Source organism: Ranitomeya imitator, chromosome 3 (assembly GCF_032444005.1).
Source record: "Ranitomeya imitator isolate aRanImi1 chromosome 3, aRanImi1.pri, whole genome shotgun sequence".
Classification (NCBI taxonomy): Eukaryota; Metazoa; Chordata; class Amphibia; order Anura; family Dendrobatidae; genus Ranitomeya; species Ranitomeya imitator.
The window spans coordinates 471,723,393-471,748,459 of NC_091284.1; the positions used below are offsets into that span (position 1 = coordinate 471,723,393).

Below are 25,067 nucleotides of genomic sequence, written 5' to 3' on the forward strand. Positions count from 1 at the left end.
AGACATTACACCATAATGGTGACATTATACTAGATTTGGGGAGCATGATAGCAGGATCTGGGACATAACAGGATGGGAACATTATACCAGGATGGGTGACGATATACGAGAATGGGGAACATTATACCAAATTTGGGGATATTATAACGGCATGGCTACATTATACCAAAATGAGTGACATTATGCCAGAATGGAGACATTATTGCAGAATGGGGACATTATACCAGGATGGAGAACATTATACCAGAATGGAACATTATGCCAGGATGGGGACATTATACCAGGATGGGTGACATTATACCAGAATGGGAAACATTATACCAGATTTGGGGGTATTATACCAGGATGGGGATATTATACCAGGATGGAGAACATTATACCAGCATGGGTACATTATACCACAATGAGGGACATTATACCAGAATGGAGACATTATTCCATAATGGGGACATTTTACCAGGATGGTGGACATTATACCAGAATAGACCATTATGCCAGGATATGGACATTTTACCAGGATGGGTGAAATTATACCAGAATGGGGACATTATACCAGGATGGGGCCCAGGATGAGGGAGATCATTACAAGAATGAGCCAGATTGGGGACATTATTACATATGGAAAAAACATGTACGGTATGTCTAGGATAAAGAATGCTGCAAGGACCAATACATCTGACCAACATGCAGGTGGGGGCCCAGGCCCAAATTTTGCACAGATTATGACACTTCCCCTTGGTAAAGACCATAAAAATTAACTCTGAATAAAAAGACTCTATTGATCTGTATTGCATTTTTTTAAAAGCGGAGGAAATAATACGGTGGTAAAAACTGGCCAGTGTTGTACTTTTAATATTATTATTTATTATATACAGTGCCTACAAGTAGTATTCAACCCCCTGCAGATTTAGCAGGTTTACACATTTGGAATTAACTTGGCATTGTGACATTTGGACTGTAGATCAGCCTGGAAGAGTGAAATGCACTGCAGCAAAAAAGAATGTTATTTCTTTGTTTATTTTTTTTAAAAATTGTGAAAAGTCTTTTCAGAGGGTCATTTATTATTCAACCCCTCAACCCACCAGAATTCTGTTTGGTTCCCCTAAAGTATTAAGAAGTAGTTCAGGCACAAAGAACAATGAGCTTCACATGTTTGGATTAATTATCTCTTTTTCCAGCCTTTTCTGACTATTTAAGACCCTCCCCAAACTTGTGAACAGCACTCATACATGGTCAACATGGGAAAGACAAAGGAGCATTCCAAGGCCATCAGAGACAAGATCGTGGAGGGTCACAAGGCTGGCAAGGGGTACAAAACCCTTTCCAAGGAGTTGGGCCTACCTGTCTCCACTGTTGGGAGCATCATCCGGAAGTGGAAGGCTTATGGAACTACTGTTAGCCTTCCATGGCCTGGACAGCCTTTGAAAGTTTCCTCCCGTGCCGAGGCCAGGCTTGTCCGAAGAGTCAAGGCTAACCCAAGGACAACAAGGAAGGAGCTCCGGGAAGATCTCATGGCAGTGGGGACATTGGTTTCAGTCAATACCATAAGTAACGTACTCCACCGCAATGGTCTCCGTTCCAGACGAGCCCGTAAGGTACCTTTACTTTCAAAGCGTCATGTCAAGGCTCGTCTACAGTTTGCTCATGATCACTTGGAGGACTCTGAGACTGACTGGTTCAAGGTTCTCTGGTCTGATGAGACCAAGATCGAGATCTTTGATGCCAACCACACACGTGACGTTTGGAGACTGGATGGCACTGCATACGACCCCAAGAATACCATCCCTAAAGTCAAGCATGGTGGTGGCAGCATCATGCTGTGGGGCTGTTTCTCAGCCAAGGGGCCTGGCCATCTGGTCCGCATCCATGGGAAGATGGATAGCACGGCCTACCTGGAGATTTTGGCCAAGAACCTCCGCTCCTCCATCAAGGATCTTAAGATGCGTCGTCATTTCATCTTCCAACAAGACAACGACCCAAAGCACACAGCCAAGAAAACCAAGGCTTGGTTCAAGAGGCAAAAAATCAAGGTGTTGCAGTGGCCTAGTCAGTCTCCTGACCTTAACCCAATTGAAAACTTGTGGAAGGAGCTCAAGATTAAAGTCCACATGAGACACCCAAAGAACGTATATAACTTGGAGAAGATCTGCATGGAGGAGTGGGCCAAGATAACTCCAGAGACCTGTGCCGGCCTGATCAGGTCTTATAAAAGACGATTATTAGCTGTAATTGCAAACAAAGGTTATTCCACAAAATATTAAACCTAGGGGTTGAATAATAATTGACCCACACTTTTATGTTTAAAATTTATAAAAATTTAACTGAGCAACAAAACTTTTTGGTTTGTAAGATTTATGCATCTGTTAATAAATCCTGCTCTTGTTTGAAGCTTGAAGGCTCTAACTTATTTGCATCTTATTAAACCTGCTAAATCTGCTGGGGGTTGAATACTACTTGTAGGCACTGTATATTGCAATACTGTGGTGCTGCAATACACAGTACAGCAATCCGACGATTGCAGGTTCAAGTTCCCTAAGGTAACAAATAAAAAAATGTTTTGTAAAAAATATAAAAATTTGAATTACCCTCCTTTTTCCCATAAAAAAGTAAACATGTGGTGTGGCTTCTTATCTATCTAAATATAAAATTACTTAAAGGGACACTGTCACCTGAATTTGGAGGGAACAATCTTCAATTCTCTGTCCTCCATAGGACACGCCTATGCAAGGCAAGATTGCAGACTGTGCAGGCATGTACTACGGAGGACAGAGAATGAACTTCAATCCAATATTGCAGCCAGCATGCAGCCAGCGGGTAAGGAAAGGGTGAATCAAACACCCAAAATCCCCGCCTCCATGGCTGAAGATTGTTCCCTCCAAATTCAGGTGACAGTGTCCCTTTAACAAGATCTGTAAATGCCAAAAAGAAAATACAAATTCGAAACTTGCAGTTTTTCAGGTGCTGCAACAGCACCAAAAAAAATGCAATAAACCAATAAACAATCAAAATGCCTTAATTACCCAAATATGGTATCAATAAAAATGTCAACTCACCATGCAATAAAAAAACCCTTACGCATCTTCATCAATGTAAAAATGAAAATATTACTAGTCTTGGAAAATGGTGACACAAGCAAAATGTTATAATTTTTTACATTTTTTAATGAAATTTCCTTTTTTTCTCCAATTAAATATAAAAAAAACTATACAACTATGGAATTTTCATAATGATACCGAACTGGAGAATAATGCACCCTGGTCATTTTTATGGCACAATGAACGGCGTATAAACAAAATACAAAGATCAACTGGGGAATTGGAATTTCACTACACTTGGATTTTTTTTTCTATTTTCCAGTACATTGAATGGTAAAAAGAAAAGGATAAACTAAGGCTCAAAAACAGATTACCACCCTGGCAAGAAGGAGTTAAGATGCTGTTAAATACCCTGAGGCATGCTTACACCTAACTCAGAATCTTTGATTTATGTATCAAACAATTTCCAATGAGATTCCAATGACATATTGTTTTATTAGGTTTTTATTACAAACTTCTTTTTAATTGTTGTAATTTATGCAATTTTTCACATAAAAAAAACCTTAAAATATTTCAGTATTACATCGGCAACCAGATCAATAACAATAGTCTGTCATATCTTCTCCAGCCTCCATGCTTTACTGTATAGATTGAACAGATGAGCAGAGCCATAATTTCTTCATGTTTTTTCTGAAAGCTGAGTAAATGAAAACTATTATTATTCTGACTTGCTGCATCTAATATTTACTATTATTATTTACTATTATTATTATTTATTTATATAGCACCATTAATTCCATGGCGCTGTACATGACAAAGGGGTTACACACTTATGTGCAGTCTCTGGTTTATCTTTGAGCATTAGTGAAAACATTTATGTATAATGTATATTGCCAGCTGTATTTTTCACAATTACTTTTTAAGTAGTAAAATAAAATGTTAAAACAGTTATCTACCGTAGTTTATCTGTAAAAGAGTACAAATAAAGACTTTATGTTGCAACATATTGTTACCATCTGTGTACTATTAGATATAATCATTTATTGCTAGTTTTACTTCCTTTGTGCCAAGGAAATGTGGAAGTTTTGTTTTTTCCTGCTACATTGTTGTTACTAAGGGTACCGTCACACTATAACATTTCGATCGCTACGACGGTACGATTCGTGACGTTCCAGCGATATCGTTACGATATCGCTGTGTCTGACACGCAGCAGCGATCAGGGATCCTGCTGAGAATCGTACGTCGTAGCAGATCGTTTAGAACTTTCTTTCATCGCTGGATCTCCCGCTGTCATCGCTAGATCGGTGTGTGTGACACCGATCTAGCGATCTAGCGATGCGATCCAGCGATGCGTTCGCTTGTAACCAGGGTAAACATCGGGTAACTAAGCGCAGGACCGCGCTTAGTTACCCGATGTTTACCCTGGTTACAAGTGTTAAACTAAAAAAAAACAAACAGCACATACTTACATTCTGATGTCCGTCAGGTCCCTTGCCGTCTGCTTCCCGCACTGTGACTGCCGGCCGTAAAGTGAAAGCAGAGCACAGCGGCTGTGCTTTCACTTTCACTTTACGGCCGGCAGTCACTGAGTGCGGGAAGCAGACGGCAAGGGACCTGACGGACACCAGAATGTAAGTATGTGCTGTTTGTTTTTTTTTTAGTTTAACGCTTGTAACCAGGGTAAACATCGGGTAACTAAGCGCGGTCCTGCGCTTAGTTACCCGATGTTTACCCTGGTTACCCAGGGACCTCGGCATCGTTGGTCGCTGGAGAGCTGTCTGTGTGACAGCTCCCCAGCGACCACACTACGATTTACCTACGATCACGGCCAGGTCATATCGCTGGTCGTGATCGTAGGTAAATCGTATAGTGTGACGGTACCCTTAGTGTAACAACTGATTAGCATATCACACCATTATTATCCATGCACTTTTTTTCTTACAAAATTCATAATATCCTTATAATTAGGAAACTCCAAAATCCGAAAATATTGGATATTTTTATGTATTGCAGAGATTTACTTAACTAAGAAATAAACAGTAACTTATTGGAAGATAAACCGCTTACGTGTTTTGTTAGTCTGACGGGTTTTCTGCATGGTCCTGAAACAGTAGACAGTAAGTAGAAACTGTACAAATCTTGCAGAAAAAAAAAACAGATCTAAATTTTGTCCTTCCATCTTCTTCCATCTCGACTGTTAATGGCTCCTACTCACCTGCGAGAAACTCGGATGAGTCTCGCATGTTAATACCTGCTGCCGGCACTCAGATCGAAGCGTGCGGCCGCATAGGAATACATGCAGTCGCACGCTCCGCTCCTCTGTGCCGGGTGCAGTGCCAGGTATTGACGTGCGAGACTCATCCGAGTTTCTCGCAGGTGAGTATGAGCCCTAAAGGGCTGATACTGAGTGGCACTATCGCTATATGGAGCAGGCTCAGAAGCTGAGCATGCTTCATGAAAAACAATTACCAGTTCTGTTACATAGCTGGCACCCGACAATAACTAAAAAGCTAAAATTAGATTAAATCAGTTTATCCTCTCAAATGCTGCTGTTACAGCAGTATATAAAAGTCTTCAACAAAGATGCTGCCATTTCTGATGGGCGTCAGTACCTCATGCACCACGATCACGGAGTGCCAATCATGGCAGCTGGGGGCCTACTGAAGTCTCCCGTGTCTGCCATGTTAGCACTCCTTTGTTGCAAGGTATCATAAGAAATTATCAATTAAAAAAAATGCATTGCAATACTTTGGCATTACAATGAATTGAATAGGCAATCAAGAAATTAGTTTCAAGTCAGTTAACAGGACTAATTACAAACAAAAAAACTATTAAAACATATTTTTTAAATATAAAAAGTGGAACACAGTCCCTTTTTCCTCAAATTAAATTTGTAAAAAGTGAAAAGTAAATTAACATATTTAGTATTGCCATCTGCATAATTGCCAAAACGAATAAAATATCAAAATATTTATCCCATAATGTGAGAAAAAAATGAAAAAAATAGCTGGTTTTTAATCGCTGTAATTCTCCAAAATAATGCAATAAAAAGAGATTGACACATAAGACTAAAATGGTATGAATAAAAAAGTAAAGTTCGACAAGTAAAAAATAAGCCCTCACCCAGCTTCATTGATGGAAGAATAAGAAAGTTACGGATTCTAAAATAATGGCAACACAAACCAAGGTTTTTTTTTGCAAAGCTCTCATTTATTTTTTAAACTAAAATATAAAAGTAGTATATAAGTGCTGTCACTGTGATCATACTGACGTGAAGAATCATATTGATTGGTCTTTTTTACCTCACAATGAATGCGGTAAAGACCAAACAAAAACGCAATATTGGAATTCATGTTTTCTTTTGACCACAATTCTTTTTAATTTCATTTTTTGTACCATTTTACATTGTAAAATAATTGGTGTTATTCAAAACTACAACTCGTGCAAAAAACAAGTTCTCATACTATGGCTGTGTTAATGGAAAAATAAAACGTTATGGCTCTTGGAAGCAGGAGCGGAAAAAATGAAAGTACAAAAATGAAAATTGCTAAACCCTTAAAGGGGTTGTCTAGCTTTAGGGTACAAGTCTGCAGTCAATGTATAATTTTCTCCTTTAAACTTTGCTTTCGTCAAAGAATGCTCCCTTTGCAGCAATTACAGCATTGCAGACCTTTGGCATTCTAGCAGTTAATTTGCTGAGGTAATCTGGAGAAATTTCACCCCATGCTTCCAGGAGCCCCTCCCACGTGTTAGTTTGGCTTGATGGGCACTTTTTGCGTACCATACGGTCAAGCTGCTCCCACAACAGCTCAATGGGGTTGAGATCTGGTGACTGTGCTGGCCATGCCATTACAGATAGATACCAGCTGTCTGCTTCTTCCCTAAATAGTTCTTGCATAATTTGGAGGTGTGCTTCTGGGTCATTGTCCTGTTGAAGATGAAATTGGCTGTCCAAGCGCTGTCCACAGTCCATAAACACGTGCGGCTGGCACAAACAAGGCCGCAGCACCTTTGGAATTCGACGGAAACGGTTGCGGAACAAGTGGCAAGGGAGGACGCAGGAGTCCGTCTGGGACTAGGTTCTCCTGCCTTCTCACATGCGCGGTACTCACAGTCATTGAGCGCAATATGCTACTCTCTCCAGCTACTGCAGGACACATAGCAGCTCTCTTTGTGGTGGTTGCAGAGTGCACGGCACCTCTATCTCTGGCAGTCACTGAGCGCATTGCACCTCTCAGCAAAGCGGTCCCTCTGCAGACGGTGGGGCCCAACCCAGGCGGCCTGTCGTGGCACAGGTACGCGGGGGACAGAGCGTGCTGCCCACCTGACTACACGCTGCTGGAGCCAAACTTCCTGCTGCTGTGCGTGCTTTTCTTTTTAAGTAACCCCACCTCCCCGGGTCATCAGGTTGGTCAGGCTCCTCTTTTCTACACCTGAGTTCCAGGGGACGCAACCTTAACAGTTCCAGGCCCGGCAAGCAGGTATCCGCAGCCCGGTCTTCCTCCTCCCTAATGTAAAATATGTTTGTGCCCTTGTGGATTATGGCTGATAAAAGTGTACATCACATTTACAGGATGTACACTGCTGTAAGCTACACTTTGTCATCTTCCGGCAAAACCACACTGACATTATGTGGAATAGGAGATATCCCCTGGGAAAGTATAGATTTCTATTTAAAGGAGGCAGGTCCATATTTGTAATTAAAAAAAAAATCATTAATCTGAAAAAACAATCAAGGAAGTGCTGCACCCAATACATTCTTCTCTCTTCTCTAGATGAGGGTCACTGTAACAAATATGGCCCTGCCTAATAGGGAAAGATAGAGGGAAAAACATTTGTGTAATTTAAAGGTAACCTGTAATGTAAAATAATCCTATTAATCTGCAGATATGGGGTTATTCTGCAGCTTAATTGCATTCTAACACCATGCGGTGCCCGAATTGAGAGTACCACTGCCAGGAGGAATGGATTTTATTTCTCCTAGCAGGCTTGCTCGTTCAGTTATTGGAGTGGGCAGGCATGGTTTCAATCAGCGCTCAGTGAATAGAGAGCGGCGGCTGTAACCATGCCTCCGGCATTGACTGACAGCCGGCTCTTAGGGTTCACTCACATCTGTGTATAAAATCAGCAACTTTAATGTGAGAAAAAATTGCATTGCACTCACACAGATGTTGTTCAATGAGGCAGTGTTCATCTGAGAGTTTTTCCTCACCTTGAATTGGGATGATCAAATGCTTATGGCCATGTGAAACAGCCGAGACCCACCAATGCAAGTCAATGTGTTCTAGAAAAAAATCGCATGGCACACGGACCATGCACGTGCCTTCCGATATTTATGTACCCATCTCAAGGGAAACACAATATTTCATCAGTCGAGTACAGTAACTTCACATGCCGCACCATCAGAATAGATAGAATAGATATATAGATAGAATAGATAGAAATGTCAGTGAGCTATATAATTAGTACAGTGCGTGTATAGTTTACTGTACATGTATTTAGCTAGTAAATATAAAAATAAATAAAAAATATGGCGTCGGCTGCCCCCTATTTTTAATAAGCAACTGAGGGAAAGCAGACAGCTGTAAGCTGGTGTTATTATTCTGGGAAGAGAACAATATCCGTGGATAGTCGCAGCCTATTAATATCAGCTCACAGCTGTCCACGTAGCCTTTACTGGGTGTAAAAAAAGGGGACCCAGAAAAATGACGTGTTCCCCCCCAATTTTTAATAACCAGCTAAGCAGACAGCCCTATATTAATAAGGTGGAAAGGGGCCATAGATATTGGCCCCTTCCCATACTAATATCACCAGCCCTCTGCCGCCTTAGAAATGGCGCATCCATTTGATGCACCAGTTCTGGCACTTAGCCTTGGTTCTTTGCAATGCGTTGGCAATGAGGATAATGGTTTTGGGGTTGATATCAGCTGTGTAATGTCTGCTGACATCAAGTCTATGGGTTAGTAATGGAGAGGTGTCTATCAGACACTCCCATTACTAGCCCCATAGTCAAAAGAAAGAAACACAAACACAGAAAAGTCCTTTAATTGTAAAAAAAATCCCACTCCCCGATTATTACCCTCTTTTACCCATTTAATACCAAAAATAAAATAATCCAAAGGGGTTAGCCATAAATCCATAATATGGACGTCCCACAATGATCCCTGATTCTGCTACATCTGGAGACGGTGATGAGTGGTGACATCAGTATCTTGACCATTCATGGACACCAGAACACACTGAGAGTAGAGTGAGAATCCAGCCGCTGTGACAATCAGTGACGTCAGCAATTTTATGGCAGTTCACAGCCAATGAACTGCGGTAAACTTAATGACGTCAGCGCTCACGGTGTGTGAAATTACTGCTGGTTAACAGCTTTATTTTACACTAGCTGAAGAGCCCGGCGTTGCCTGGGCATAGTAAATATCTGTGGTTAGTTATAGCACCTCACTTCTCTTATTTTCTCATCACGCCTCTCATTTTCCCAATCACATCTTTCACTTTCCCCCTCACATCTCTCATTTTCTCCCTCACACCTCTCATTCCCCCCTAACACTTGTCATTTCGACCTCACATCTGTCATTTTCCGATCACTCCACTATTTTCCCTAACTCCTCTCATTTTGCACTCACACCTTTTCATTTTCACCTCACACCTCTCATTTTCACCTCAGTATATACATGTTTGTCATCTCCCTTATATAGTATACACCTGTATGTCATCTCCTGTATATAGTATATACCTGTATGTCATCTCCCCTGTATATAGTATATACCTGCTGTGTGTCATCTCCCCTGTATATAGTATATACCTGTATGTCATCTCCTCCTATATATAGTATATACCAGTATGTCATCTCCTTCTATATATAGTATATACCTGTGTCATCTCCTCCTGTATATAGTATATACCTGTGTGTCATCTCCCCTGTATATAGTATATATCTGTGTGTCATCTCCTCCTGTATATAGTATATACCTGTATGTCATCTTCTATATATAGCATATACCTGTATGTCATCTCCTGTATATACTATATACCTGTAGGTCATCTGCTCCTGTATATAGTATATACCTGTGTGTCATCTCCTCCTGTATATAGTATATACATGTATGTCATCTCCTCCTGTATATGGTATGTACCTGTATGTCATCTCCTCCTCTATATAGTATATACCTGTGTGTCATCTCTCCTGTATATAGTATATATCTGTGTGTCATCTCCCCGTATATAGTATATACCTGTTTGTCATCTCCTCCTGTATTAGACCTTGTTCACACGTTATTTGCTCAGTATTTTTACCTCAGTATTTGTAAGCTAAATTGGCAGCCTGATAAATCCCCAGCCAACAGGAAGCCCTCCCCCTGGCAGTATATATTAGCTCACACATTCACATAATAGACAGGTCATGTGACTGACAGCTGCCGTATTTCCTATATGGTACATTTGTTGCTCTTGTAGTTTGCTTATTAATCAGATTTTTATTTTTGAAGGATAATACCAGACTCTTGTGTTTTAGGGCGAGTTTCGTTTGTCAAGTTGTGTGTGTTGAGTTGCGTGTGGCGACATGCATGTAGCGACTTTTGTGAGATGAGTTTTGTGTGGTGACATGCGTGTAGCAACTTTTTGTGTGTCGAGTTGCATGTGACAGGTTAGTGTAGCAAGTTGTGTGCAGCAAGTTTAGCGCATGGCGAGTGTTGCGCGTGGCGAGTTTTATGTGTGGTGCCTTTTGAGTATGTGCAAGTTTTGTGTGAGGCAACTTTTGCATGTGTTGCAACTTTTGTGCATGTGGCAATTTTTCCGCGTGTGCAAGTTTTGCGTGTGGCGAGTTTTCCATGAGGTGAGTTTTGCACTTGTGGCGAGTTTTGCGTGAGCCTAGTTTTTGCATGTGGCGAGTTTTGCGCGTGGCGAGTTTTGAGCAGCGACTTTTGTGTTTCGACTTTTATGTGGCGAGGTTGGTGTATGTGGTGAAACGTGTGCTGAAGGTGGTATATGCGTTCAAGCATGTGGTAGTGTGTGGCGCATTTTGTGTGTGTGTTCATATCCTCGTGTGTGGTGAGTATCCCATATCGGGGCCCCACCTTAGCAACTGTACGGTATATACTCTTTGGCGCCATCGCTCTCACTCTTTAAGTCCCCTTGTTCACATCTGGCAGCTGTCAATTTGCCTCCAACACTTTTCCTTTCACTTTTCCCCATTATGTAGATAGGGGCAAAATTGTTTGGTGAATTGGAAAGCGCGGGGTTAAAATTTCACCTCACAACATAGCCTATGATGCTCTCGGGGTCCAGACGTGTGACTGTGCAAAATTTTGTGGCTGTAGCTGTGACGCCTCCAACACTTTTCCTTTCACTTTTTTCCCCATTATGTAGATAGGGGCAAAATTGTTTGGTGAATTGGAACGCGTGGGGTTAAAATTTCGCCTCACAACATAGCCTATGACGCTCTCGGGGTCCAGACGTGTGACTGTGCAAAATTTTGTGGCTGTAGCTGCGACGGTGCAGATGCCAATCCCGGACATACATACACACACACACACACACACACACACACACACACACACACACACACACACACACACACACACACACACACACACACACACACACACACACATTCAGCTTTATATATTAGATGACAGGTTCCATTTAATTGTAATTCCAAAATGCATACTAGATCTTTTGTCTAGATTAGTAGGCTACACTAAAGTGCTATTTTATGAAGACATACACTACTATAAGTGCACAGTTTAGGATTGGGACCGAGTGGGGTAAAATTGGATACTATGCAGTGTAAGATGAAAACAAGGGCAGTAACCAGAGTCCTAGGGATCCCAGATCAACTTTTGAGCCCCAGGGAGCAGTATAATGGGGAGTATGTGAGACTTTATCAAATCTCATCAACTCTGAAAAAAAAATCCTTGTGTATGGTAAATCGACATGAGCTGTGAATTTTAAATCTACAGCATGTCTATTTTATATGTGAATTTTCACTGTGTATTTCACCTTTTGTAATGCATAGGGGTGACATTCATGGTAAAAAGGCCATAAAGTCTGCAATAAAACCCATGTAATATTTGCGGATTTTTCAGTGAATCCTCCATAAAATTTGGGACAGTATCTGGAACAGATTTCTTTCTGTCATATGTGGGTGTACCGTGAGGATGTGGAGGAAGCAGCAGGCTGTTAGGATGCCAGCAGGATGATGACCTAGAACTTTTTTATCTTTATGATTGCTGTCAATGACACTATATTTACTAGGACCTGCACAGCCCTACATTCTTTGAGTCTGTAGCCGCCATAAAACGAGCTTAGATCATACCTTTAAGCTTTGGTATGGCTGCCATCTGTTATGCCGATTTTAATGTTAACAAATAAGTAACACAAGGTAAATATAGAGAGGATATTGATGCCAGGTACGTGTTTATCAAAACTACTATGTGCTGATAACGGGAAATGATTTTGTAATGCTGCTTTCGAATATCAGCAAATAGTAGCTGCCTATCTACAAATCTCTCCTGTAAAACATCATACTCATCAGTAGCAGGTAACGAGATAAATTATTGATCTTGGGATTTATTTTGATTGTATATACAAAGGATTTTTTACTGTATTATGAATATGTTTTTTTCTTTTTGGCACCAGCTGTGTATGGTAGGTGGAATTTGATGAAACAGATCAATAAACAATATTTCAGTAAATGTAATAATGGTATAACTAGCATACTGCCCTAAATGTCGGTCTACTTGTCTCTTCCTACCTATGTATATCTTTGCTGTACTGTACACCAAGGATCAGCAACCTGTGATATGCAAGCTGTTGTTAAACTACAACTCCCAGCAAATTGGGAGTTAAACAATTCTTTTTCCAGCATGGAACACCATGTCACAAGGCAAAAGTGCTAACTAAGGGTACGTTCACACTAGCGTTGCGCCGCCCTGCGTCGGCGACGCAACGCGCGACGCATCGAAAAACGCGCGCAAACGCGCGCAAAAACGCGCGCGTTTTGCGACGCGTGCGTCGTTTTTGACCAAAATCGGACGCACAGAAAATGCAACTTGTAGCGTTTTCGTGCGTCCGACGCCAGCGTCGGAAACGACGCACGTGGCAAAAAACGCAACCAAAAAGACGCACGCGTCCCCTATGTTAAACATAGGGGCGCGTCGCCGCTGCGTCGCCGACGCAACAGCGGCGCAACGCTAATGTGAACTTAGACTTAGTGGTTCGGTGAACAAAACAATGACATTTTGGGTCCTTGGCAAAGAAACTCCTTAGATCTTAATGTCATTGAGAACCTGTGGTCAATCCTCAAAAGCGGATCAACAAACAAAAAAAACAGAAATGATGATAAACTCCAAGCACTGATTAAACAAGAATGGGTTGTCGTCATCAGTCAGGATTTGGCCCAGACACTGATACTGACCATCTTTACATAAACTTAATGTATTTTGGCAATAAAAGTGTCAAACTTATTAAATACTTAAAATTGTACTCCAGTAACCATAAAACAATCTGACTAACAGATTTAAAAATATTGAAGCAGCAAACTTTGTGAAAACTAAAATTTGTGTCAATATCAAAACTTTTGGATATGACTTTAAACAGTTGAATCTAATAATGATGCGGACATAAGTGATGAAGTTACATGCAATTATTCTATTAAATTTGTTGTGTTCAGCTTTGTGAACTGCTTACTGGCCTCCTCTCCCCCTCCCCCACTGTCTCTAGAATGATCATGTTTATCATGCTGGGCAGCTGATTGTGATGTGTCTAGTGATAAGTTAAACAGGTACTCAATAACATATAAGGTATAGATGAGCCGCTCAGAGATGGAGATCTTGTGTCTTATTTAAAATTTTATCAGGTTTTCCAGAAATATATGAAAAGAAGAAAGAGGGAGGTAATCACTGTAGTAAATTAAAACTGTCATCCACTTGTTACAGTAATAGAAATCTGCCATAGAATGTTAATGAGACTGGTGCTTGTGAGCATGTGTAGATGCAAGCTGCACTGTTGTGACCTGGAGATAGCTTGATAGTTCAAGGTATAGGTTATCCCTAGGTCACAGCACCTGCTCATCATTCACAAAGAGAGAGAGGATCGCTTTATAACTGGCTTCATCTTGCCTCAGCCCCCCTGTTATCTCCAGTATTAGATCCGAAAGACAGGGTGGACAGCAGTGTGAGCAGCCTCTTTTTACATCAGCATTTTTGGTATCTGCAATATTAGATGAGAAAGACATGGTAAATATCCCATTCCATTGAAGCCCTGGTTTCTTGTAAAAAAAAAAACAAAATAAAAAACAACCATATCCCTCACCGGTCCAATATTCTGTCCCATGCCGCAATTCATGGCTGCGATAACTGGTTTTCAACCTGGACGGTGCCAAGATGTGACCATCCAGGCTGAAGACCACTGGAGAGTGAGCTGCTGCGAGCAACAGTGGTGACATTATTGAGGTTATCGCAGGTCACTGAGGCTCTGTCCCAAGCTCTCTTCAGTGTGAGCCTGGCTGATGAACTGCTGTGACCACAGTGAGAAAGGGAAAATAAATCCTGCAACATCATCAAATACTGCTATATACGTTACTGTGCAGTCAAATGGGTCCGCACATGTACGTACAAGGGACGGGGTGCTCACCGAGAAAAACACATGATAATGGTTCATGAAAAAGAAGGTGGTACTCACCGTTTCTGTTAAAAGACTTTTATTTCATCAGTTAGAAAACATGAAGGTGGGTAGAAGTGTGCAAAGCAGGATGAACGGACAATGGCTGTTTCGCACTGCTTTCGCTTCAGAACACTTCTCCCCAGCTCCATGTTTTTTAACATGAACAGGGCATTTAAGTGGTTAACAGCAGCAGTCAGCAACTATGATTGTTGCTGTTAGAGGCAGATGCCAGCTATTATAATTCATAGCATCTCCGTAGTATACAGTGTTTTGTAATTGCTTCATAATTAAAAGTGTTGTCCACTACTAGGACAACCCTTTCTTTAATGTTTGGCCCTGATAAAATAAAAAAACCTTATACGCACCTCCCGTGCTAGCGCCGTTCCCGCTGTGTAGGCTCTCGCTCTCATTAAGGTTCCTGTGCTGTTGTTCTGACACGTGAGTCCGGCGCCAAAGAGCCCAGTGAAGAGGAAGTCTGAGCTGCAGCTGATCTCTGACTTCCTGTTCATGTTCAATTCATCAGAAGGTGGAGACAGTGACGCCTGCACCGATTGGGCCCTGGGGTCACGTGTTACAACAACAGCACAATAGCAACGGGGAGAGCGAGTGCCAACATGGCTGGAACAACGTCGGCATGGAAGATGAGCATAGGCTTTTTTTTTTTTAGCAGAGTTAAGCATAGGGTATGATAGAAAAATATTTCGAATTGAGAGTCCTCAGTGGTTGATACCTTTTAATGGCTAACTGAAAAGATGGTAACAAATTGCAAGCTTTCAAGACTACATACTTCTCTTCATCAGGCAAAGACTAAAGGGTACTTTAGGGTACGATAAGGAGTTTTCCAAGTAGTGGATAACTTCTTTAACCCCTTTACCCCCAAGGGTGGTTTGCACGTTAATGACCAGGCCAATTTTTACAATTCTGACCACTGTCCCTTTATGAGGTTATAACTCCGAAACGCTTCAACGGATCTTAGCGATTCTGAGATTGTTTTCTTGTAACATATTGTACTTCATGATAGTGCTAAAATTTCTTCGATATAACTTGCGTTTATTTGTGAAAAAAACGGAAATTTGGCGAAAATTTTGAAAATTTCACAATTTTCCAACTTTGAATTTTTATTCTGTTAAACCAGAGAGTTATGTGACACAATATAGTTAATAAATAACATTTCCCACATGTCTACTTTACATCAGCACAATTTTTGAAACAAACTTTTTTTTTTCAAGGAAGTTATAAGGGTTAAAATTTGACCAGCAATTTCTCATTTTTACAACCAAATTTACAAAACCATTTTTTTTAGGGACCACCTCACATTTGAAGTCATTTTGAAGGGTCTATATGGCAGAAAATACCCAAAAGCGACACCATTCTAAAAACTGCACCCCTCAAGGTGCTCAAAACCACATTCAAGAAGTTTATTAACCCTTCAGGTGATTCACAGCAGCAGAAGCAACATGGAAGGAAAAAATTAACATTTTACTTTTTAGTCACAAAAATGATCTTTCAGCAATAATCTTTTTAATTTCCCAAGGGTAAAAAGAGAAAATGGACCTCAAAAGTTGTTGTCCAATTTATCCTGAGTACGCTGATACCCCACATGTGAGGGGGAACCACTTTTTGGGCGCATGGCAGGGCTCAGAAGGAAAGGAGCGCCGTTTGACTTTTTCAAGCTAAATTTGGCTGGAATTGAGATCGGACGCCATGTCGCGTTTGGCGACCCCCTGATGTGCCTAAACAGTGGAAACCCCCCACAAGTGACCCTATTTTGGAAACTAGACCCCCTAAGGAACTTATCTAGATGTGTCATGAGCACTTTTATCCCCCAAGTGCTTCACGAAAGTTTATAACGCCCGGGCGTGAAAAAAAAAATTCCTATTTTTTCCACAAACATGATCGTTTAGTCCCCAATTTTTTATTTTCTCAAGGGTAAAAGGAGAAATTGGACCCCAAAAGTTGTTGTCCAATTTGTCCTGAGTACGCTGATACCCCATATGTGGGGGGGACCACTGTTTGGGCGCATGGCAGGGCTCAGAAGGAAAGGAGCGCCGTTTGACTTTTTCAAGCTAAATTTGGCTGGAATTGAGATCGGACGCCATGTCGCGTTTGGCGACCCCCTGATGTGCCTAAACAGTGGAAACCCCCCACAAATTACCCCATTTTGGAAACTAGACCCCCTAAGGAACTTATCTAGATGTGTCATGAGCACTTTTATCCCCCAAGTGCTTCACGAAAGTTTATAACGCCCGGGCGTGAAAAAAAAAAATCCTATTTTTTCCACAAACATGATCGTTTAGTCCCCAATTTTTTATTTTCTCAAGGGTAAAAGGAGAAATTGGACCCCAAAAGTTGTTGTCCAATTTGTCCTGAGTACGCTGATACCCCATATGTGGGGGGGGACCACTGTTTGGGCGCATGGCAGGGCTCAGAAGGAAAGGAGCGCCGTTTGACTTTTTCAAGCTAAATTTGGCTGGAATTGAGATCGGACGCCATGTCGCGTTTGGCGACCCCCTGATGTGCCTAAACAGTGGAAACCCCCCACAAATGACCCCATTTTGGAAACTAGACCCCCTAAGGAACTTATCTAGATGTGTCATGAGCACTTTTATCCCCCAAGTGCTTCACGAAAGTTTATAACGCCCGGGCGTGAAAAAAAAAATTCCTATTTTTTCCACAAACATGATCGTTTAGTCCCCAATTTTTTATTTTCTCAAGGGTAAAAGGAGAAATTGGACCCCAAAAGTTGTTGTCCAATTTGTCCTGAGTACGCTGATACCCCATATGTGGGGGGGACCACTGTTTGGGCGCATGGCAGGGCTCAGAAGGAAAGGAGCGCCGTTTGACTTTTTCAAGCTAAATTTGGCTGGAATTGAGATCGGACGCCATGTCGCGTTTGGCGACCCCCTGATGTGCCTAAACAGTGGAAACCCCCCACAAATGACCCCATTTTTGAAACTAGACCCCCTAAGGAACTTATCTAGATGTGTCATGAGCACTTTTATCCCCCAAGTGCTTCACGAAAGTTTATAACGCCCGGGCATGAAAAAAAAAATTCCTATTTTTTCCACAAACATGATCGTTTAGTCCCCAATTTTTTATTTTCTCAAGGGTAAAAGGAGAAATTGGACCCCAAAAGTTGTTGTCCAATTTGTCCTGAGTACGCTGATACCCCATATGTGGGGGGGGACCACTGTTTGGGCGCATGGCAGGGCTCAGAAGGAAAGGAGCGCCGTTTGACTTTTTCAAGCTAACTTTGGCTGGAATTGAGATCGGACGCCATGTCGCGTTTGGCGACCCCCTGATGTGCCTAAACAGTGGAAACCCCCCACAAGTGACCCCATTTTGGAAACTAGACCCCCTAAGGAACTTATCTAGATGTGTCATGAGCACTTTTATCCCCCAAGTGCTTCACGAAAGTTTATAACGCCCTGGCGTGAAAAAAAAAATCCTATTTTTTTCCACAAACATGATCGTTTAGTCCCCAATTTTTTATTTTCTCAAGGGTAAAAGGAGAAATTGGACCCCAAAAGTTGTTGTCCAATTTGTCCTGAGTACGCTGATACCCCATATGTGGGGGGGGACCACTGTTTGGGCGCATGGCAGGGCTCAGAAGGAAAGGAGCGCCGTTTGACTTTTTCAAGCTAACTTTGGCTGGAATTGAGATCGGACGCCATGTCGCGTTTGGCGACCCCCTGATGTGCCTAAACAGTGGAAACCCCCCACAAGTGACCCCATTTTGGAAACTAGACCCCCTAAGGAACTTATCTAGATGTGTCATGAGCACTTTTATCCCCCAAGTGCTTCACGAAAGTTTATAACGCCCTGGCGTGAAAAAAAAAATTCCTATTTTTTTCCACAAACATGATCGTTTAGTCCCCAATTTTTTATTTTCTCAAGGGTAAAAGGAGAAATTGGACCCCAAAAGTTGTTGTCCAATTTGTCCTGAGTACGCTGATACCCCATATTTGGGGGGAACCACTGTTTGGGCGCATGGCAGGGCTCAGAAGGAAAGGAGCGCCGTTTGACTTTTTCAAGCTAACTTTGGCTGGAATTGAGATCGGACGCCATGTCGCGTTTGGAGAGCCCATGATGTGCCTAAACAGTGGAAACCCCCCACAAGTGACCCCATTTTGGAAACTAGACCCTCTAAGGAACTTATCTAGTTGTGTGGTGAGAATTTTGAACCCCCACGTGCTTCACTAAAGTATATAATGCCCAGGCGTGAAAATAAAAAATCCTATTTTTTCCTACAAAAATGATATTTTAGTCCCCAATTTTTAATTTTCCCAAGGGTACCAGGAGAAATTGGACCCCAAAAGTTGTTGTCCAATTTGTCCTGAGTACGCTGATACCCCATATGTGGGGAGGAACTACTGTTTGGGCACACGTTGGGGCTCGAAAGGGAAGTAGTGACGTTTTGGAATGCAGACTTTGATGGAATGTTCTGCTGGCATCATGTTCCATTTGCAGAGCCCCTGATGTGACTAAACAGTAGAAACCCCCCACAAGTGACCCCATTTTGGAAACTGTACCCCCTAAGGAACTTATCTAGTTGTGTGGTGAGAATTTTGAACCCCCACGTGCTTCACTAAACTTTATAATGCCCAGGTGTGAAAATAAAAAATCCTATTTTTTCCCACAAAAATGATATTTTAGTCCCCAATTTTTAATTTTCCCAAGGGTACCAGGAGAAATTGGACCCCAAAAGTTGTTGTCCAATTTGTCCTGAGTACGCTGATACCCCATATGTGGGGAGGAACTACTGTTTGGGCACACGTTGGGGCTCGAAAGGGAAGTAGTGACGTTTTGGAATGCAGACTTTGATGGAATGTTCTGCTGGCATCATGTTCCATTTGCAGAGCCCCTGATGTGACTAAACAGTAGAAACCCCCCACAAGTGACCCCATTTTGGAAACTGTACCCCCTAAGGAACTTATCTAGTTGTGTGGTGAGAATTTTGAACCCCCACGTGCTTCACTAAACTTTATAATGCCCAGGTGTGAAAATAAAAAATCCTATTTTTTCCCACAAAAATGATATTTTAGTCCCCAATTTTTAATTTTCCCAAGGGTACCAGGAGAAATTGGACCCCAAAAGTTGTTGTCCAATTTGTCCTGAGTACGCTGATACCCCATATGTGGGGAGGAACTACTGTTTGGGCACACGTTGGGGCTCGAAAGGGAAGTAGTGACGTTTTGGAATGCAGACTTTGATGGAATGTTCTGCTGGCATCATGTTCCATTTGCAGAGCCCCTGATGTGACTAAACAGTAGAAACCCCCCACAAGTGACCCCATTTTGGAAACTGTACCCCCTAAGGAACTTATCTAGTTGTGTGGTGAGAAATTTGAACCCCCACGTGCTTCACTAAAGTTTATAATGCCCAGGCGTGAAAATAAAAAATCCTATTTTTTCCCACAAAAATGATATTTTAGTCCCCAATTTTTAATTTTCCCAAAGGTAACAGGAGAAATTGGACATCAAAAGTTGTTGTCCAAATTGTCCTGATTACGCTGGTACGCCATATGTGGGAAAAAACTGTTTAGGCACACGTTGGGGCTCGAAAGGGAAGTTGTGACGTTTTGGAATGCAGAAATTGTCTGCGGTCGTCATGTTCCGTTTGCAGAGCCCCTGATGTGCCTAAACAGTAAAAAAAACCCACAAGTGACATCATTTTGGAACCTAGACCCCCCCCAAGGAACTTATCTAGATGTGCCCCCTTTTTGGAACTAATGTACGCTTTCTTGTAAAGTAAATTAGTAGTGCATGGAGGTGTGGTACAATCTGAAGCAATCCTTCATACACAGGCCAGGTTTTTCGGGGCAGGTGTCGCATTGATAAATGGTGTCCTTGCGTATTCCCCTTTTGTAACACACTCGGCACCTTTTTTGCGGCTTACCTTTTCTGCCGGTTGGCGGGACCACCCCCGGAAAATGCTGGCCTGGTACGATACGAGCACCTTCAGTTCCGGAAGTACTGGGGCCCTCTCCTTCCGGAGTACCAAATATCAGGGCCTTAACCACTACCTCCTGGAACTGAAGGTACGACGTATCGGTGTGGCGTGCACATCGTAACAGCAGGAAAGCGTTGAGCATTGCCATTTGTACGATGTGGACGGCCAACTTTTTGTACCACACCTTGGCCTTTCTCAAAGCACTGTATGGTTGGAGGAGTTGATCAGAGAGATCAACCCCCCCCATGCTTTTGTTGTAGCCCAGTACACAGTCCGGTTTGCAGACCTGTGTAGAGGTACCCCGTACAGTGCTGAGGGCTCTGCCATCACCATGTATGGTGGTCAAGAGAAGGACATCCCTCTTGTCCTTGTACTTGACCACCAGCAGGTGGTCGCTACATTGGGCCTTGCTCTCACCTTTTCTGAGCATCTGCCGAAGTAGCGTCTTTGGGAGGCCTCTCTGATTTTTGCGCACAGTACCGCAGGCTGCGGTACCTCGCGCAGAGAGGGATTTGTAGAGTGGGATGCTGGTATAAAAGTTATCAGTATAGAGGTGATAACCTTTATCCAGCAGTGGGTGCACCAAATCCCACACGATCTTCCCACTCACTCCCAGGACAGGAGGACACTCAGGGGGTTCAATCCTGCTGTCCTTCCCTTCATACACTCTAAACCTGTGGATGTACCCTGAGGCACTCTCACACAGCTTGTAGAGTTTGATTCCGTACCTGGCCCTTTTGTTGGGCAGGTATTGACGGAATCCGAGCCGCCCCTTAAAATGGACCAAGGACTCATCCACGCAGATGTCCCTTTTGGGCACGTACACTTCAGAAAACTTTTTGTTGAAGTGTTCGATGACCGGCCGAACTTTGAACAGACGGTCAAAGTTGGGGTCATCTCGTGCGGGACACTGTGCATTATCGGAATAATGCAGGAATTTATGGATGGCCTCAAAACGTCTCCGAACCATGGCCATTCGGAATACTGGAGTGTTATATAAAACATCTACACTCCAATATTGCCGCATTTCTGGCTTCTTCACGATCCCCATGTGGAGGACCAGGCCCCAAAACTGCATCATTTCAACTGCGTCTACAGGAGACCAGTTGGAAAATGATGTACCGGGGTTTTGCTCCAAAAATTGACGAGCATACAAATTAGTTTGCTCCACCATGAGGTTAATAAAATCCTCAGAGAAAAAGACTTTGAAAAAGTCTGTTTCTGTGAGGCCCGTGGTGTCAAACTTGATTCCTGATTCTGCCACAAAATCAGGAATCAGTGGCTCGTAATTTTCGGGGGGCGAGGTCCATGTGGGTTCCGCAGTGGGGAGCGCTGGTTCAGGAGTGGTGGGGGCTGCCTCATCTTCTGTCCTGGGGCGTCTGCGTGGTGGTTCCGCAGGACCCGAGGAGGAAGAGGAGGAGGAGGAGGAAGAGGAGGAGGAGGAGGAAGAGGATGAAGAATCAGAAAAGTGAAGAAAAGTGGGATCCTCTCCCTCGCTATCAGTGTCGGAGGCAAGGAAAGCATATGCCTCCTCCAATGAATAGCGCTGTTGGGACGAACGGGACGAGCGGGACATTTTTGTGTGAATATGGTGATTGGGTGCACTTTATTGATAACTGTATGTGTATGTGTGGGGGGATAGTGATTTGTGCAAACTTATCTGAAAAGAAAATGCTAAAAGGAGAAGAAAAACCTGTAAAAAAAAAAAAAAAGGCAGGCACAAACTCTGATAAGAGAACTGCGTCACTTATCAAAGTTTGGCGGCTGCGGGATGTGTGTACGGAGGTTGCGCAAAAAGGCTGAAGGGAAAAAAGCGAGCGCGAGAGTTGATCGGTGAACTGCGTCACCAATCAACGCTCGGCGGCTGTTAAATGGGCGCACGGAAGGAGGTGCAAAGGGGGGTAAAAAGAGGGGGAAGGGAGATGGGGGTGGAAGTGGGGATTGGGCAGGGATCAGTGATCAAAACGTACGGTTGTAGTCAGGTGGCGCAAAAGGGGGGTGAAAAAAAAAAAAGGAAAACGGCAGGCACAAACTCTGATAAGTGAACTGCGTCACTTATCAAACTTTGGCGGCTGCGGAATGTGTGTACGGAGTTGGCGCAACGGGGGTGAGGGAAAAAAAGCGAGCGCGAGCGTTGATCGGTGAACTGCGTCACCAATCAACGTTCGGCGGCTGTTAAATGGGCGCACGGAAGGAGGTGCAAAGGGGGGTAAAAAGAGGGGGAAGGGAGATGGGGGTGGAAGTGGGGATTGGGCAGGGATCAGTGATCAAAACGTACGGTTGTAGTCAGGTGGCGCAAAAGGGGGGTGAAAAAAAAAAAAAGGAAAACGGCAGGCACAAACTCTGATAAGTGAACTGCGTCACTTATCAAACTTTGGCGGCTGCGGAATGTGTGTACGGAGTTGGCGCAACGGGGGTGAGGGAAAAAAAGCGAGCGCGAGCGTTGATCGGTGAACTGCGTCACCAATCAACGTTCGGCGGCTGTTAAATGGGCGCACGGAAGGAGGTGCAAAGGGGGGTAAAAAGAGGGGGAAGGGAGATGGGGGTGGAAGTGGGGATTGGGCAGGGATCAGTGATCAAAACGTACGGTTGTAGTCAGGTGGCGCAAAAGGGGGGTGAAAAAAAAAAAAAGGGAAAACGGCAGGCACAAACTCTGATAAGTGAACTGCGTCACTTATCAAACTTCGGCGGCTGCGGAATGTGTGTACGGAGTTGGCGCAACGGGGGTGAGGGAAAAAAGCGAGCGCGAGCGTTGATCGGTGAACTACGTCACCAATCAACGTTCGGCGGCTGTTAAATGGGCGCACGGAAGGAGGTGCAAAGGGGGGTAAAAAGAGGGGGAAGGGAGATGGGGGTGGAAGTGGGGATTGGGCAGGGATCAGTGATCAAAACGTACGGTTGTAGTCAGGTGGCGCAAAAGGGGGGTGAAAAAAAAAAAAGGAAAACGGCAGGCACAAACTCTGATAAGTGAACTGCGTCACTTATCAAACTTTGGCGGCTGCGGAATGTGTGTACGGAGTTGGCGCAACGGGGGCGAGGGAAAAAAAGCGAGCGCGAGCGTTGATCGGTGAACTGCGTCACCAATCAACGCTCGGCGGCTACTAAATGTGCGCACGGAGGCGGCACAAATGGGGGTGGAGGGGGTAAAAAGAGGGGGAAGGGGGGATTGGGGTGGATGAACGGGGATTGGGGTGGATGAACGGGGATTGGGCAGGGATCAGGGATAAAACTTACGTTTAGTTGTCTTCTTTCTTTAGCAGGGATTGTGGTGCTACAGGCTGCTGTGGCACCACAATACCCAGCACGGCAGGGAGATCCAGGCACAAAATCCAGCAGGGAGATCCAGCAGTATGACCGCTCTGTAGGAATCCTCAGCTAGAATGAGGACCCTGCAGAGCGGTCATACACAGGTCAGGCAGGTGACACAGACAGGTCACAGAGCGGTCATGCTGCTGCTGTGACCTGTCATTGGTGGGATCGACCATAACATCGATCCCACCAATCAGAGCTTTCCTGGTGACCTGGCTGTGACCTGCCTAGGATCGGATCTGTTCGCGCCATCCTAGGCAGGTCACAGCCAGGTCACCTGCAGGGCACAGAGCGGTCACAGAGTGATCGCCGCTGCGCCCTGTGATTGGCGCGATCGACGATGACATCGATCGCGCCAATTGGCTCCTGCAGGCCCTGCTGGGCCTGCACTGTGTCCTATCCTAGGATCGGTGCTATTAGAGCACCGATCCACGCAGGTTCCGGCAGGGCACAGCGCGGTAATACCGCGCGGTGCCCTGCGATTGGCGCGATCGATGCGATCGGCGATCGCGCCAATCCGGGCTGTTCTTGCCGGTGCCTGGCGTTGCCAGGCACCGGACCTAGGATCGAGTACATCGGTACTCGATCCTAGCCTGTGACCTCATTGTTTCAGCCGCTCCGATTGGCTGAAACAATGAGAATGGCTGTGATTGGCTGTTCAGAATTGAACAGCCAATCACAGCGATCGAGAGGGCGGGTGGGCGGCGACAATGCCCTGGATGCCGAGGCCATCTCCCCCCAGGTGAGATGGCGTCGGAATTTTAATGCGATCACCGCGACTTAAGTCGCGGTATCGCATTAAAGGGCAGGACGTACTATCCCGTCAAGGGTCAGATAGGCCCAGGGCACCTCGACGGGATAGTACGTCCAAGGTCACAGAGGGGTTAAACTAAGCAAAATCAAAAAAATGCCCAAATTATTTTCTTTGTTATAAAAACGAATTTCTTAAAAAATAGTACGCCACTAATCAAGCATCAAATAATATCAGTACAATAAGACCAAATGATACTACCACATAAGTCTGAATAACACCACTTGTGGAGACACTGGTGGTCAGTGGGTGCTCTCGTCTGCTGTCCTGAGACCTTATGGACCAGGGC

At 43.7% G+C, this 25,067-nt stretch overlaps 1 protein-coding gene across 3 annotated transcripts in view; it reads left to right on the forward strand.

The window, feature by feature from the left end:
• The window catches only part of LOC138670280 (P2X purinoceptor 1-like), a 186,226-nt gene that overhangs the window by 29,849 nt on the left and 131,310 nt on the right, over positions 1 to 25,067 (forward strand). The gene's annotated exons all lie outside the window — the stretch shown is intronic.